This window comes from Brachyhypopomus gauderio, unplaced genomic scaffold (assembly GCF_052324685.1).
Source record: "Brachyhypopomus gauderio isolate BG-103 unplaced genomic scaffold, BGAUD_0.2 sc77, whole genome shotgun sequence".
Classification (NCBI taxonomy): Eukaryota; Metazoa; Chordata; class Actinopteri; order Gymnotiformes; family Hypopomidae; genus Brachyhypopomus; species Brachyhypopomus gauderio.
Genome location: NW_027506898.1, coordinates 242501 through 255781, shown reverse-complemented (window position 1 = coordinate 255781; position 13281 = coordinate 242501). Strand labels below are relative to the sequence as shown.

Sequence of the window (13281 nt, the reverse complement as noted above, 5' to 3'; positions counted from 1 at the left end):
TTTTCGCGCGAACCAGAGTCAGCTGTCAGAAACAGCTTTGATGTGTGGCTATATTATATACTATATGCCATAACTCAAGGATTGTCTGCTACAGAGAAAATTCAAATGACGTGCGCGGGGGGGAAGGGGGGGGGGGGGGGCACATGAAACTTTCTTGTCCCGGGCCCCAGCAAGACTGTCAACGGGCCTGGCCCCACCAGGCCTGAATGTTCAGTAGAAATGTTTTTAAAGTTCACTTCCGTCACATTGCAATTAGTAGCAGGTGGTTAGTCTCCAGCTTCTCTGATGCTCTATGGCACACCACATAAACACAGCATGTCTGTCTGCACGTCTGTCTGCCCATATGTGTTTGTGTGTGGGCAGTGACGTCCAAATGCAGTGAGGACAGAAGAAGAAAGATGAACAATAAATTGTTGCAACTAGACAACAAACGGGGTAGAACAAAAAACATTCTCATCTTGCTGGATATATGAATGAATGTTCAATTTATATAGCGCCTTTCTATATACCCAAGGATATACAGTTAAGACATTTAGTGTTGATCTAGGGCCAGACTTTCCCTTCCAGCCTTTTGAAATTTGAAGTGCTTCTACACTAGTCTTAGCTCAGCTTAATAAAGAAAGGGGACCTTCCACCTTTTAAAGGACATTCAAAAAGCTCCAAGCTGACTTGTTTAGTGACAGTGCGAGACAGTGGGTGGCCTTGCTGCCAGCCTTTTCAAACTTTTATGGAAGTCAGATTGTAAAGGTGCCATGGCAACTCCATTCCAAAACACAGTATTTATTATGTTGTTTTATTAATTCAGCTCTAAATACTGCTGTTGATTATGGCGATAAACGGTGAGTCTGTAGGACTGAGTTAAAATACTAACGGTTTTCAAATCCTATGTATTCCTTGTTTTAATTTGTGCAATACGTGAGCTTTTACTCAAATATAAAGTATAAACTTGTGTTCTCTAGCATCTCCCTGGAGTCTTGTATCAGTTATATTGGATGGATATACATTGTTTCTTTAGCCATTTTTAGTAATACAAAGTATGTAACAGATAGATACTCACTCACTCTCACTCAGTTACTCATTCAATTACTCACACACTCACACACACTCAGTTAATCACTTAATTACTCATGCACTCACTCACTCAGTTACTAACTGAATTACTCTCTCACTCAAATACTCTCTTACTCATTCACTCACTTACTCACTTGCTTTGTGATCACAAACAGAAATACAAGAAATATTATCTTATTTTATTATTATATTATTTATTATCATGAATCTAAGATTTATTTGAATAATTAGAATGAGCCTGTCTATCATCTATCTAGCTGTGAAACAACAACAAAATGCTATTTCGTGATCTATTTCCGAGTTTCTAATTATGAAATATGAAATATCATGTCTGACCAGAAGATGGCAGCATGAAACTGAAAGTACGAATGACGTTGCCTTGCAAACACGTTTCTATGTATTATCCTGTCAGTTTTTCTTGTGTTGTCCCAGACTTATCTCGTCGTGTCCTGCCTGAATTGAACAATCCTTAGGTAAATTAGAGAACCCTTCTTAAAGATTTATACACAGCACAGTCTAGATGTTGCATATTTAAAACTACAAAATTGTCTGATACTGCCTTTTAGTTGTTGAAACATTGTGCATTTCTTGTCAAGAGTATCTTTTAGGACAGTATAAACTTGTGTTCTCCCAGTGCCCAAAGTGTACACAACAAGCTTCATGTGCAACACCTTATATTTATATCACATGTAAATATTCTTTATTGTTCCCTAAAAACAAGCACAGTAAATTCCCTCTTCATGCATAATCCTCCTTCTGAAATTTCCAGTATTAAGTACTACCTTGTATTGTCCCGCATAATCTAATTTTCAACGTTAACATGAGATTTATTTCTTACAAACTTCTCTCACACCTGAAGTGCTCCTGGCCACTAGATGTCGACACTTTACATCTGCTAAACTTACGAAGACTGAGTGAATGCCTACAGAATTACTACCAGGGTAAGATAATTTTGTTTGCCTTCTTGCTGTCTCTTACTTAAAATTAAGAGTGATGGTTTAGACATAAGAGTGATTTTCTCATTAACAAATGGGTATAAGCCGTTACACTTTTTTAAGTTACAAAACCACAAACGTTGTTTTAAGTTTACAGTAGCTCAGCCAGCTCAATAGCCAAGCGTGGTAGTTGGATGAGGAAAAGTGTGAAATGTTAATGTTAATATCAGATTAAATGCCACTTTATTCACTTTTACAGGTGAGTATGTATTGTCCTTTTTGTGAATGCTAACTGGAAGACTTCCATACATTTTGTAGTGCATGTGGCAGGAACATCCAGTTCTTAAAAGGTGCTGGAAATAAATATTAAATAAAGAATAAAGATGTGTGTCAGTCTAGCACCAGTGCAGGTAAATCACAAATGTTGGCAGATTGGTCATTTGTTTACTGCTTTAGTGTGAATCAGAAGCTAAAATACTTTAGGTTGAGGTTATATTTACATTTTAATTCAACTTAAACTGAATTGGAATGTTTTTGTTTGTTTTGGTAAACAGTAAACTCAGAAGATCAAGCTGTTGATATATGACCTTTAAAACAGAAGAAAGATCTGACTCAACGTCCACAGCCAAAAACAGTTAAGGTACACATGTTTATGTGTAATTATTGGCAAGACTGTTGGACACCATTTTGTTACATTTCTACCCATTTTACATCAGAACGGTGTGGGAATTGTGCAATGATCAGATGGCATCATTAAAATTGTAAGAGGGAAGTCGGTACCTGTTTAGCCAACCTGTTCTTCCAGACCAGGATTTGAAGCCACTACAAAACGTTTTATTTGGGACATGGAAGATGGCCCATACATTATACTATGTCCTGTTGGTACTGAAATAAAATACATTCCAGGAACAGACACCTTTAACACTTCAACGATATAAAGATGCAGTGAGGAAGCCAAGCCAAAGGATTACACGGTATATCTGCACATTTGAAGACTTCTTGAATAGTAATATTACATAGCAACAAAGGGCATAGTGTTAACATTGTGGTTTTAACAAATTAGATGTTGTCGAAATATATATAATATCATAACTTATATCATAAACTTAATAATTGATTTAGGTTCTTCTTTTGCAACTGATACTGATGTAGCTGATAATGTTGTCAGGGCTGGCTCCAAAGCTGGTCCTTCCATCACCTGAGAGGAGCCCACGAGCCTGACCGCAGCGCAAACAGTAGTGATGACCTGCACCTGTCTTCCTTGTTTCTTATGGAAGACATATGTAGTGTGTAACTGCTGAGTTGTCTTTCTTCATTGCTGCCAACCTTTACCCGGTTAGTCCTCGGTTTTGCGCTACGTTTGGTGTCTCGCCACCCTGTCTCTGTTGGGAGTTCTTCTGATTTTCTGTATATTCGAGTGTTTCACTCCTGCGCCATTCTTACTGGCTCCTCAAGTTTACCTCTGCTTTATTTTTCTCTATCGGGGTTATTATTTGGTTTGGGTAATTTTTCCTTTTGTTCTCATCCCCTTTTTTTGAGAGAGCCAGCTTATTCTGGCGTTTTCTGTTTGTTTCCTTCCCGTTCAGTTATCCCGTTTTCCGCTTTTAATATTTTCCACAAGTATATCTGTTCTCCCCTGTTTTTCGTGTTGTATATTTTTCCATGAATGTTTTGGTTTTCTCCCCCGCTTATTTTGTTGTGTGAGTTTGTTTCTTTTATACGGCCTAGGCACTTGGGTCCACTGCCGTCAAAACTCCGTGGAGGATTTCGCTTCCAAAATCCCCTGCCCTTACAAATGTCACAAAAAGTGTGATGGCCAATGCGAATGTGGTAATTATGTGAAAACTTGCTTAGTTCCTGATTTTGTCAGAAGTGGTTGTCCATCCCTCACTCTTTGAGTAATATGACTGTATGAAAAGACTGAAAAAACACTGTGTTGGTCATTTATTACACATATTTTAAGGATCTTTGAAAAAAAGAAACAAATACATAGTAAAATAAAGAAAAAAATTGCTCTGGTGGGTTTAAAATACTCTCAGATCACATTTAAGGTGAATATGCCAAAACAGAAAGACAGTGTACCTATCAAGAGTCTAAAAGATTCTGCTGTGCACAGTGAGGGAACTCCATCTGATCACCTCAGATTACTGAGCTGTGTGTTTTTGGATCATCTGGATACTGGCTTCCTGGTCCTGTAAGAGGTTTCATCAGTGTGTGGTGGAGTTCTACAGGTGAATATACATGTCATAAGTGTCAGAGCTAACAAAAGTGATAGATTCAACACAAGAAGATAAGGTAAGCCATAAAATTCACATAAGAAGATACAAATGAATATAATGATTGAGAGTATAATGAAGCAAGAAGGAAAGAAAACATGAGCAGAGCAGTATGGATGTCTTATGGAGAGAACAGTCTCCAGCACTACCACTACATTTAGGTGAAGACCATAGTTTCTCACTGCTGACCATAAAGAAAGAAGTGTCCTGCATGTCATGCTTGTGTTCCAGCAGTTTTCATCCTGTAGCAGTTTGACCAGTATGTATGGATCCAGAAACAGTTCCAACAGGTCACTAAGTATCAGTGTAAAAATGAGGACTGAGATTCGGCCTCCGCTCTTACGATGATGCCACAGAACACACATTAGAGCTGCCACACCTGCATATGCACCAATGATGAGGAAGATGGACAACCTTTTCTTGCCAGTCCAACGTTCTTGATAACTCGCAGATCCGTAATAATTATCTGAGAACAGGACGTATGCCATGGTGTTGTTCAGTTGTTGAATGAGTTGTTCTTTGCCCTGTGATGATAAAACTCAGATTTAGAATGTTTTAAACAAAAAAAAATGTTTGCAAACACGATTTAAACCATGGTGGTATTAGTCATCAATGAGAACAATCCTTTGAAAAGGAGGTGATGCAGTACAAACTACCAAACATGCTGAAGAAAACTTGAAAAACAAAAATAAGGTCAGAAGGGGTCATAATACTGTAGAATGTTTCAGCTCTAGTACGTGCAACAACATGTAGCTGATAATGTTACCAAAACGGATCAACAGTAGACATTGGAATCAGCTGTTTCTGTGTTCTACAACAGTAGAAAAATGCAACATATTTCATATTGTGACGGGCGGGGGTGAGCAACAAAAAGGAAGCGATCACGCCAAGTCTCAGGGAAAAAGGATGGTTTAATAGAAGTGTGCAAACCAAAAACCCGTGCATTAGCTCCAAATTAAGGATATACTGACCAGTGGTCAACTGGTACAAAGACAAGACATATATAGGCAAACAAAGGACCCTCAGGTGAGACGGATCACGGGGCTCCGCCCACCTGAGGGACGCACATGACGTCACCAGACAACAACAACAACAGCCGCTGTGGACAGAGGCGGCCGGTAGGGGGCCGCCTCACCGTGACACATATAAAATTATGTTAATGTCATTTTGAGTTTTATTTTAAGTTTTAATGTCATAATTAGTAATCCTCGGGTTCAATGTATGCTCACAATTGGATATCACAATTATATTTTCTTAGTTATAAAGTTGCTAATGTTAAAACAAAAGTATAATAAGAGTAAGTATATATTATACATTTAATTATGCATGACTTCTATATATATACATATATATATATCATATACAGTCAAATCCACACTTCCTCCCTTTCAGCACCACAATCTCATTAGTGGCATTTAACTTTTAACAAACACTGAAACTATCATTATTACAGGTAACTCTAAAAAGAAAGTTTTCCATCACACAAGCAAATACATATATAAAGTATTATCAGATTTATAGTTTCTATGTCAAAATGTGAAATGACACACAGTTCATAAATCACATACAATTTGCTCTTACCTCTATGGTGAACAGTTTAGAGTGTTTTTCTGGGACAGTGAAATGTGCTAAACTAACAGAGGATGAGACCATCCCTCCCCCTTTTACCAAACCATCACTGCTGAAAGAAGACAAAAAACTAAAGAGCATGATTGTGGTAATGGATATTCAAGCTGTGACCCTGCTATAAGTGCATAAAACAGCTGCCAAGTAGTAGCTGATACTTAATACATCTACATTTAGAGAAGATGAAAAGGTGTATAAAGCTCTTTACAACTAACTGGCAAAATTATTATACTTTTTAAGAGTGAAGCATTTTACAGGTGCTAGTTGCTGAAATGAGACAGACCCCTGCCTGACCCAAACAGCCAAATGAAGTAAATAAGAAACAACCACTCTTCAAGTGCATGAAGCCGAGATGTCAGTGTAAAGTATTTGTGAGATGTTCCTTAATTAAGAAGTCTAAATGTGTCCAGATTGAGACCCCCATGCATCTGGAGATAATTTCTGAGCAGCAAAGAAGACATAGTATATGTACTTATTCACATTCAGTTGTTTGTGGCAACTTTAAAAGCAACTGTCATGCATATTATTGTAATCTAGTCAAAATCGGCATGTTCTAGGAATCTAATTAACGTTATAGGATATAGCTTTTCTAACCAAAATGGTGTTTATAGTGACAAGAGTAGAAGTGGTCTGTGGCAGGCAACACAGGCCTCAATTAAGGAAACCGCAGCAGCATGTATGAACAGATGTCTGCACTAGTTCCCACTACTGCTAAGATGAATATAGTGAACACAGATCATCAGACAGTTACCTATGACATGAAATTCCCAGAAAGGACGCATAAATAAATGCAGGACAATATATACCATATACGCGACAACCATGAACATTACAAAACCCAACACTGTATAATCTGACTTCCTGGTCCTGTAAGAGGTTTCATCAGTGTGTGGTGGAGTTCTACAAGTAAAAATACATGTCATGAGTGTTAAAGCTAACAATAGTGATAGATTGCACACAAGAAGATAAGGGAAGCCAAAAAATTCAAATAAGAAGAAACAAATGAATACAATGATTGAGAGTATAATGAAGCAAGAAGGAAAGAAAACATGAGCAGAGCAGTATGGATGTCTTATGGAGAGAACACTCTCCAGTGCTACCACTATATTTAGGTGAAGACCATAGTGTCTTGCTGCTGACCATAAAGAAGTAAGTGTCCTGCATGTAATGCTTTTGTCCCAGCAGATATCATGCTGTAGCAGTTTTACCACTATGTATGGATCCAGAAACAGTTCCAACAGGTCACTAAGGATCAGTATAATGATGAGGGCTGAGATTCGGCCTCCGCTCTTACGATGACGCCACAGAACACAACCAACCCAGATTAAAGCTGCCACTCCTGCACTTGCACCAATGATGAGGAAGATGGACAATCTTATCTTGCCAGCCCAACGTTCTTGATAACTTGCAGATCCATAATTACGACCTGAGAACAGGATGTTTTCCATGATGTAGGTTCAGTTGTTGAATGAGTTGTTCTTTGTCCTGTGATGATAAAACTCAGATTTTGATTGTTTCAAACAAAATAAATGTTTGCAAACACGATTTAAACCATGGTGGTACTAGTCGTCAATGAGAACAATCCTTTGAAAGGGTGGGGCAGTCATGGTCCTGTGGTAGGGAACTGGTCTTGTGATTGGAGGGTCGTGTGTTCAATTCCCAGGCCTGAGGCCATGACTGAGGTGCCCCTGAGCAAGGCACCTAACCCCAACTGCTCCCCAGGCGCTGGGTTAGGGCTGCCCACCACTCTGGGCATGTGTGCACCACGGTCCCCTAGTAACCGTGTGTGTGTGTGCGCGCGCGCGTGTTCCAATTGCACAGATGGGTAAATGCGGAGGACAAATTTCAATTGTGGTGAAAAAAATTGCAAATATGGCTCATTTCATTTCAGGTGATGCAGTACAAACCACCAAACAGGCTGAAGAAAACTTGAAAAACAAAAATAAGGTCAGAAGGGGTCATAATACTGTAAAATGTTTCAGCTCCAGTACGTGCAACAACATGTAGCTGATAATGTTACCAAAACAGATCAACAGTAGACTGGAATTGGCTGTTTCTGTTTTCTACAACAGTAGAAAAATGCAGCATATTTCAAATAAAATTATGTTAATGTCATTTTAAGTTTTAATGTCATAATTAGTAATCCTCAGGTTCAATGTTTGCTCACAATTGGATATCACAATTATATTTTCTTAGTTATAAAGTTGCTATTGTTAAAACAAAAGTATAATAAGAGTAAGTATATATTATACATTTAATTATGCATGGCTTCTAATTATGACCTATATATACACACATGCTACAGGAAACCAGAGATCCTCTTTGAGAATTGTTGCTTGTGTTTTCAGATTCAGGTGTCTTTTACCACCAGCATAAATAATGGAGTTTGGGATCACAGTCACTAATCCCTTTTCACCCAAAAGTCATATCATATACACACTCATCACTCCACACTTCCTCCCTTTCAGTACCACAATGTCATTAACAACATTTAACTTTGAACAAACACTGAAACTATCACTATTACAAGTAACTCTAAAAAGAATCACACATAGGAAAATACATTTATAAAGTCTTATCGGTGTTATAGTTTATAAGTCAAAATGTGAAACAGCATTATTCAAATACAATTTGCTCTTACCTCTATCATGAACAGTTTACAGTGTTATTCTGGGACAGTGAAATGTGAACTAACAGAGGAGAAGATCATCCCTCCCTCTTTTACCAAACCATCACTGCTGAGAATACAGAAATAAAAATGGTGAAATATAGGCCTACCATTGCGTGTTTGAGCTGTGACCCTGCTATAATTGTACAAAACAGCTGATAGGTAGTGGCTACTACTTGATATATCTACATTTAGATAATAATAATAATAATAATAATAATAATAATAATAATAATAATAATAATAATAATAATAATAATCATTATTATTATCTCTTACTGGCACTACAATAAATAGGTGCAATCTAACTTAGACAAAATCTGGCCTTTTTTAACCTTTGCAAGACATATAATCTCAACAGGTGTTATACTTTGTGTAATGAAATGAAAATAATTTTTTTAAGGAGTGAGATGTTTTATAACTGCTAGATCCTGAAATGAGACAGACCTCTGACTGACCAAATATATCTATAGAGCACTGATCCTGTCACTTGTAGATTAATCAAAGACATTTTCATGGTTGCACTTGGAGTTATACACATTTCACATGGGACTACATGTAGCAGGTCTGTCTACCTCTTTCCTGTCTCTTGCATTGCTTGAGTCAGCCGATGTTTAATCATGTGGTTAATTCACTCAAGAATGCCTGATGATTGAGGGTCAAATGAGGGGAAGTGAAATGCCCAGTCAATGCTCTATTTGCAGAGTTCCTCATTAGTCTAAACACTCCACAAGCAAACATGTGGTTGAAAATTATTTGCAGAGACTGATAAGGAATCTCAGAAGGGGGAAACAACTCATGCTTTTACTGTTTTTATTTCCACATTAATTTTGTGCAAAACAGGACTCTAGCATGAAATGTTTTCATAATGCAAAAGTGTTTTTCATTATGAAAATGATGAAATTCTTTTACACAAAGGCTTGGCATAATCACAAATTGTTGCCAATGGTGGCACATGGTTCACATTTATTGACAACACGTAGCGAAAACAAATGCTCCTTAAATTTCCAGTGCTTGAAGGCATCTGTCATTATTGCTGCTTGAGCTGAAACTAAACCGCGCGCTTGCTGCTCCAGCACAGAAACAAACGGGAAACAGCGATATAGGGCGCAAAGCAATAAAAAATATCATTAAATATTTCGCAAAGGTTTTTGTTTATATTTTTTAAATGTAACTAAAATTGTAATTCTTAATATTTCCAGAAGTAACTGTAACTGAATTACATATTTTCTCATTGTAACAAATTACAGTTACACCTTTTTTGTAATTAAATTACGTAACTGTTACGGAACAGCTCCGGACCCTTCCCTGTGGGCGTGCCGCTATGTTGTCTGCGTGTCGTTATGTCCATGTTTGTACTTCCGTGGGTGTGGGTTGTTTGTGAGCGTGTTCGTGGTTACACCTGTGCCTTGTCTCGAGGTCACGTGGGTCTGTGTAATTCACCTATTTAATGTGCGTTAACGCGGTGTCTTGTGCTCGTCTTTGTCTAGTTTCGTGTCTGCGTGAGCGTGTCTGTCGTGCTGCTCGCGCTCCACCCGGAGCTTCACATTGTGCCAATAAACGTTGTGTGTTTACCGTCAACGGCGTGGTGCCTGCCTCCTTCACCTCGCCGTCACAGAAAGACGAGCCAAAGAAATGCCGGGTTACACATCTACGCGTAAGAAGGGGAAGAAGAAGGTGAAACACCACCACTCTTCTTCCCCCGCACGCCACCGCGACACCCCCGTCCCAGTAGGGGTGGAGTTGCAGGAGCCTGTCAGCAAGTACATGCTGCATCAGGCTCTGACAGCCGGAGACGAGGAAGGGGCGGAAGTTTTCCGGCTGGCCGCAAGACGGGTGTGGATGGAGAGGCACCGCTCTCCACCCCCGGCGTACCCTGAGGAGGACTTGAGAGAGGACCCCTTCTTTGAAGCTGCGTGGCGAGAGGGACTCCGCGCATTGAGAAGGGAGTCCTCCCCTCCGGCAAGCGGTGAGAAGAGGGCCCTCTGGTGGTGTACGCGGGTATGGTAGCGGCGGCCCCTCCTGAGCTCGACACAGAGAGTGAGGAATCGGGAGAGGAGGGGTCAGGCGAGGAAGCCGGCTACACGCCATCCGTGTGCTACGCCCCCACCGTCTGCTACGACGGGAGAGAGGAGGAAGTTAGCCCTCCGCCGTCTGAGTTCTCCGCTCCCACCGTCTGCTACGAGGGGAGAGAGAGAGACGGCAGCCCCCCGTCATCTGAGTACTCCATTCCCACTGTCTGCTATGACGAGAGAGAGAAAGACGGCAGCCCCCCGTCATCTGAGTACTCCGTTCCCACCATCTGCTATGGTGGGAAAGAAGACGTCAGCCCTCCATCGTCCGAGTGGTCGGTGCCCACCGCTCCCCACGGTGAGAGGGAAGACAGCCTCTCGGTCAGCTCCGAGGAGACCGTTAGGTCGGAGAAGGGGTGCCCAGACAGAGAGAAGGTCCCTTGTGCTCCCTCGGGTGGGAGCGAGATGAGCTGGTCGCGCTACCCCGACTCTGAGGAGCCAATGGTGGTGGACCAGGAGCTCTCCGAGGAGGAGGAAATGGAGACATCAGGGGAGGTGGAGCCGCCACCCCGAGAGGCACGAGGGGAGACTGGCTTTGCCAGCGATCAGGAGGGGAGAGTGAGGTCGCCGACTGGGGCTCCTCGAATCGCCACCGGATCGCGGCAGAGGACAGGAGCTCCAGTGGTGCCCAGAGGAGCGGCCAAAACGCCGCCTCGTGCAGCAGCCAGCACAAGGCGATGGGGAGGACCTCCGGTGGTGCCCAGACCAGCTGCAAGACCGCCGCCTCGTGCTGCTCTGCGCTCCACCCGGAGCTTCACATTGTGCCAATAAACGTTGTGTGTTCACCATCAACGGCGTGGTGCCTGCCTCCTTCACCTCGCCGTCACAGTAACGTCGTTGCATGTACAGTTAAGGTCAAAATTATTAGCCCCCTAGGAACTTTTAACTATTCCCCTAAAATACTGGCAATTCTTTGCAATATACATGAAATTTCATATAGTAAATTATTAATCCATGATATAGGCCTGTTTTGGTCCACTTTGGAATGTAAAATAAATATTAAATATTTCTTTATGAAACAAATTGGTGAAAACTGAGATGGTCAAAATTATTAGCACCCATATGATTATGTGTATTCAAAGCCAATTAACTGGGTTTCCAACCACACCTGACCAATCAATTAGGTTTGAAAACATACCTGAGCAATCAAGTAGCACTTAACCTTATTTAAGTGACTCCAAGAAGCAGAGTTAGTATTACTTGACTGCTTGAATAAAAGGGATACTCTAGGGTTGCTCTATAATTGTTGTAGGAAGCAATATCATCATGCCAAAAAGAAGAGAAATCAGTCTGGACCTCAGACAGAAGATAGTGGACCTTCATTTTCAGGGGGAAGGATATACTGCCATTTCCAAGCGTTTCTTGGTTTCTAGAACAGATTTCTAACACCGAAAAAAAAATCTAGTTTATTTATTTCTGATCCATATCTATGATTCAGTGAGTTACTAGTTCGCTGTGGCGCCAACTATCGATCGCGATATAATACTTAATTTGTGTCCATTTCACACCGCCCCATCAACAATTTACACTCGCCACCCCATCCAGGTTCAAATCTCACTCCAAGCGATCTTGAAAAGTTGGCAACCCTGATAATGGCTAAAAATTATTCTGTCAAATAGTCCTAGACAATATAAAGTGGTCAACGCAGGATGAAGACGATGTGTTAGAAACAAGCCTACTGGCACGCACACGCGTGTGCGCGCACACACACACACACACACAGTAAATACTTACCTCGTTCCTTCTTACTGCTTTTGAAACTTAGCATTGGCCTGCCAACAAGCCTACTGCTACACACTCATCGTAAATATACTTACTATTTATGAGAGATTGCCATTGTGATGAATATATGTTGCATGCTCACTGCTACATTGATGTTGGGGCTGATACTCAGGTGATGTACATATACTTGTATCTCTTCATGAATACCAATTGTGTTATGTGGACATTCTGTGCAATCCCTCAACGGTACCTAGTCAACGGTACCTCCTCACCAGGGCTCTCAAGTTTTGGATTCATGTCAGAGTGTGAGAGTTGTTGATGGGGGGTGCCGAACGTTAATTGTTGAGCGGGGGGGGGGGGGGGGGGGGGGGGGGTTGGGGTGGCGAACGTGAGTTGTTGAGCGGTGGGGTGGGGGTGGCGAACGTGAGTTGTTGAGCGGGGTGGGGGTTTGTATATCGCGATCGATCGCCAGTGGAGGGCGACATAGATATGGATCGGAGGTAACTAAACTAGATTTTTTTTTCTCACCGTGTGAAATCAGAAGTGTGGCGTGTGAGCGTGTGAAGACGGTCAAATGCGTGTGTCACGCGCTCAATGCGTGAGACTTGAGAGCCCTGCTCCTCACGATTGGAACGTCCAGGACCAATATCCACAGATTCTTCATCGTCATCGACAAGATTGCCATCCCATGCTGCGCCACAACATCACTTGGGGCCTTTGATGAGCTATTCAAAGCGCATTTTGTCTTCGGAACAGAGTTCAATGAGTGTCTTGGTAACATGTACACTTTCATTCAGACCACCATTTTCAACATAGACGTCGGACTAGTCAAAGAAAATCTGCGTGTCATTGAGCTTCGATTAAGTTTTTTTCAGTAGTCCCGATAGATATTTTACCCCAGATATGATTTG

General features: G+C 41.1%; 2 long non-coding RNA genes across 3 annotated transcripts; one reads left to right on the top strand and one right to left on the bottom strand.

Moving 5' to 3' along the window:
- Positions 1–1950: 1950 nt before the first annotated feature.
- Positions 1951–7385, top strand: LOC143491584 (uncharacterized). Of its 2 annotated transcripts, none has more exons than XR_013125243.1 (7): positions 1951–2012; positions 2561–2646; positions 2913–2980; positions 3175–3341; positions 3735–3836; positions 4123–4237; positions 7094–7385. It is a non-coding gene; the product is annotated as an uncharacterized LOC143491584 (long non-coding RNA). The 2 variants fall into 2 exon arrangements; XR_013125244.1 differs by lacking the exon at positions 1951–2012 and adding an exon at positions 2068–2265.
- LOC143491585 (uncharacterized) lies at positions 3934–5947 on the bottom strand. Its single transcript, XR_013125245.1, has 2 exons — positions 5864–5947; positions 3934–4806 (listed from the first exon to the last, which is right to left on the bottom strand). It is a non-coding gene; the product is annotated as an uncharacterized LOC143491585 (long non-coding RNA).
- Positions 7386–13281: the final 5896 nt, after the last annotated feature.